A 4,318-nucleotide genomic window follows, 5' to 3' on the forward strand; every position below is an offset into this window, starting at 1 on the left:
CATTTGGCAGGTTATTTAAAGTTTGAACACATTTTTGGGGGTTTTTGGGTTTTTCTAATGCAGGTGAAATTGCCCTTTAAGCCCTTTATACGCCAAAAGCCCACTTATTTAATTAAGTCTGAGAAACAATGTATCTAAGTGCAGGTAAGCTTGTTAAGATTTCTCTCTTTCTGCCAAAAGCTACTTTTTAATTAAATTTGTATCTTTTTTAGCATTCAGTGCAGGAGATCAAAGTGAAATGAGGGACTTTTCAGTAAGAATCCGGGACTGCGGGCTGAGCTATCCGCGAAAATCGGAACAGTTTAGAGGTATGCTGCAAGGGAAGCCTGAACTGAAAAAGTCTGACACCCCCTGTTTTGAGTACAGACTCTTGTTTTATGACAAGTAGCCAGCAATTGGCAAGGGTTGGCACCAACAGGGTGCAGACATCATTAGTAATAAGGATGACTAAAAAGAGACGATCATGGAAACCATTATAGCAGCAGCAATGGTGCAATACCATAAAACACAAACATTGTACTTTACTGTACAAAGCACAGATTAGAACATTTTGCATAGTAGTGCTTTTATAAAATATTTCATTTGCAGAATGTTCTTAATTTGAGAAACAGACATTGCTTTGAAACGTCTAGCAATTTCCTTCCCAAACTAGCTGGTAGATTGACTTTACTCTTCTCCAAGCGCACTATCCCATCGTGCAAACATATGAGGACATTTTCCTGGACCAAGCTTTAGTATCTTCCCGTTACTGGATCAACTACAGAAAAACGAAATGAAAAATGCAGTCCTGGCAGTTGGCTTCCTATATCAGGAAATCATATTTTCAGTACAGATCAATTCAATTTTCTGCTTGGGTTTGAAGGATTATTTGAACTAAAGCAAAGCAAATTATGATATTATGCTTTGCTTCTAGTTGCAAAACAAATGATTTGCTACACTAATATTCTTCTGGCATACAGGTATTTTAGGGAGGGATGAGTCGCCAGAATTACCAGTTAAAGGAGAATGCAAGTCAAAATTTAAAAAGCATACAGCCCAATAGTCCTCCTATTGTTTAGTAAAAACGCCACACTTTTGGCTCACCTAATCAAATATTTACTCAGTCACACTTACTTCACATTTTCTAGAACAGGCAGCCATCTCTAGAAAGGTATTCTCCCTTCCTTTCCCTCCTTGCTTCATACTGCACATGTGTTTCATTCCCTCCCCCCCTCCCCTCTGCCAGATCCGCTTCTGATTGGCTGGTGGGCATGTGTAGCTCAGAACAGGAGACAGGATCAAGTTACACACATGCTCAGAGAATAGGAAGGCTGCCGCTGGCAGCCTACAGGAAGAGGGGAGAGATTTCAGTGATGTCACTGTAGTCTTCACACTGCTGTAGGCTGCCAGCACCATATCTCAGAGAAGCAAGCAGGGATCTGGGAATTTTGATATGCAGTAAGTACTTAAAAAGAATGCCTTTAGACTTACTTTTAATTTATATTAACCTTTCATTGTCCTTTAAGCCCTTGGCATATTTTGTTATTGTGAATTACAGGACATTCTACTAACTACAGTGGATGTAAAAAGTCTACACACCCTTGCAAAATGGCAGGCTTTTGTTTAATAAAAAAAATAGAAACTGAAATAAATTCTGTGAGAACTTATTCCACCTTTATTGCAAAATAACAAACTATAAAAAGAAGTTAAAAAACAAATCAGAAATAGTTTAGTGGAAAAAAAGAAATACAAAAACCTGCTTGCATGTCAGTTGGACACACCTGAACTTGACAAATTTGTTCCAGATATGCAAGGACATCTCCTGTGCACAGTTCTCTTCAGGTCACCCCGCAGATATTCATTCAAAATTTTAGTTGGGCAAGAATGTAATCTAAGGCTGGAGTGGGTAGCTGTCTAACATTATAGCCAGAACACTACTTCCTCCTTTACAGCTCTCCAAGCTGTTAGCAGTCAGTAACCAATCAGTGACTTGAGGGGGTGGGGCATATGGGACATGACTGTCCAGTTAGTTAAAGCACCAGTTCCAGCTGATGAAAAGCAGCCCCAAAGGATGATGTTGCCTCCATCATGTTTATCACAAGTACTCTATTCAACCCACAATGATACAGGTGTGCACACTCAAACATTGGTTTATTGAAGCACAGAGCAAACACCCACGTTTTACTAGGTCACAGGCATGCACGATCCACGTACATCTCAAGCACAGGCAGGCAATCTTGATAGCACATTCAACTTTCCCAACCTTACACAGACCAGCTACCCACAGGGAATACTGCTTCACTTTCTGGTCCTAGCAGTCCAGTACTCTCTCTCATTACCCCCCTGTCCTACTCTGGATTGGCTTTCCAAGAACCATTCCCTCCATTCCTATTCTTTCTCTCAATCCCTACCTGTGGCAGAGCCATAGCTAATAAGCCACTACCTCCTCGTTGGGGTGCTTACTACCTGTTCTATATAGCCTTACTTACCCTTACTTCTTTACTTGCTTGCCAATGCTGGCAAAATGATCCTGACCTGTGTGTTTAAGCTCCTTTTATACTATTGTCCTACTGGCTGAGGTTGGGAACCTTCCCAAAACTTCACTCTCTCTGCTGGCTGAAGGGTAAATTACACATTATCCTAAATTAGTAAACTAGTGCAACCTAGTTGCATACCTACAAAAGACATCACCTTTACTTAACCCTTTGCTGGGAAATAACAATAACTTGGGGCACCCTCATGGTCCATCCTTGACACATTTCCCTGTGGGTATGGTGTGCTATCTTACCCTACAGCCCAGACATATGAAGAATACAACTATTGTCACATGTAGGAAACAACCAGTACTTGTCAAGAAATCCTGTAGCTCCTTTAATGTTGCTGTAGGCCACTTTGCCAAAATTAACTGTGTGTGCATTTCATTTCAGTTCGGACAAAAATGTGCAGAAGTCCGTCTGTCGTTCATTTGGATGTCTGCACCTGATTACGTGCAAGTGTGCTGCCCCTTATTGATGTTGAGCGCAAAGGGATCCCTGGAGCTACCGCCTATTCATTAGGTGGTGGAAGCTCCAGTGTTCCCCCAGGTAAATAGGTGCAGCAGCACTTGATTTGAAAGGCAGAAAGGACTGAGCTGCCCAACTATACGGAAGTGCAAGGAGCACATTTTGATGGAGTACCTTTAATGAAAGTGGTGGTATGCGCAACTGACTGCGGGAAATTTACTGCACTTGAAGACATAAGTGATCCCTTATGTGTTTTGCTGAATTTTCCTTCTAAGTAAAATGAGAGTGATTGCATTCTCACAGGTCTAATACTAAGAATGTAGCTAATTACCTTGTACATTTCTGTGAGTAAGGTGCAACTTGTCAGTGTGGCAATGTGTGGCAATAGCATGTAATTTTCTTTTAACAAGTCAGTAACAGCTATTGATGCAACCCATTAGTGATGTTACCACCATGTCCAGTCTAGTGGTAATTCAATTTACTTGCATTAATGCCAGCACTTTTTATCTGGGGAGGTTGGGGGAGTGCAAATGGCTTTTTCTGCAAGTACTTAAGTTAAGGAACTTATATGACTAGTGCTGTACCTATTATGAGTCATTAATGCTCAATTTGACTTTATTTAAAACTTGCAATTGTATTCTTAAATGAACTCACTTTGTTTCCAAATTGCTGAACCTGCATTCTATCATTTTCATGTTCATATGGCCAACAGAGGGCACTTGAGATTTGTTTCCTCAGAAAAGTCATGGCTTCTCCCATATATAAATACAGATACGTGGATAATACCCCTAGGTAGAATAATAAACATTTATAGAAATATTAAATGAACACAAGGCCTGCTTATAAACAAGGGTAGGTTTTTTTTAAAGTCGTCTAATTTAACACTATATTATTATAATTTACCAATTTTTACTTTACATTGTAAATAATATGCAGACAGCGTATAAAGGAACTTTGCAAATGTTCAAATTTGCTAATTTAAACATATTTCAGCATTTATTTATGCAAGATCCAAACCAGACACTTTCTTCACATTAAGGCAGTTTATTTAAACTCAGTATACAAAACACAAATCATGGGAAGAAATTGTGCCCCCTGAGTACTACCTTTACACATTTGGTGAATTCCTTACTACACAAAGCCCCTAGTGGACTACCAACCATTTTGGGGGATTGCTCAAACTCCTGACTTTCCTCCCAGTTTCTCAGACATTCAGTTTCTCAGTACCTTGGTCAAATGTTCCTTCTGCTCCTTGCAGGCAGCCCCCCTAGGAGTTACTTCCCAACATTCCTAACTTTACACTGGGACACTTTTCTAACATTCACGTTACAATTAAA

General features: G+C 39.9%; 1 long non-coding RNA gene across 1 annotated transcript; it reads left to right on the forward strand.

Annotated features, from left to right (window-relative positions):
• The first annotated feature begins 217 nt into the window (after positions 1 to 217).
• LOC116411719 lies at positions 218 to 3,618 on the forward strand. Its single transcript, XR_004223312.1, has 2 exons — positions 218 to 308; positions 2,907 to 3,618. It is a non-coding gene; the product is annotated as an uncharacterized LOC116411719 (long non-coding RNA).
• Positions 3,619 to 4,318: the final 700 nt, after the last annotated feature.

The sequence above is a fragment of the Xenopus tropicalis genome, chromosome 6 (genome assembly GCF_000004195.4).
Source record: "Xenopus tropicalis strain Nigerian chromosome 6, UCB_Xtro_10.0, whole genome shotgun sequence".
Lineage (NCBI taxonomy): Eukaryota > Metazoa > Chordata > Amphibia > Anura > Pipidae > Xenopus > Xenopus tropicalis.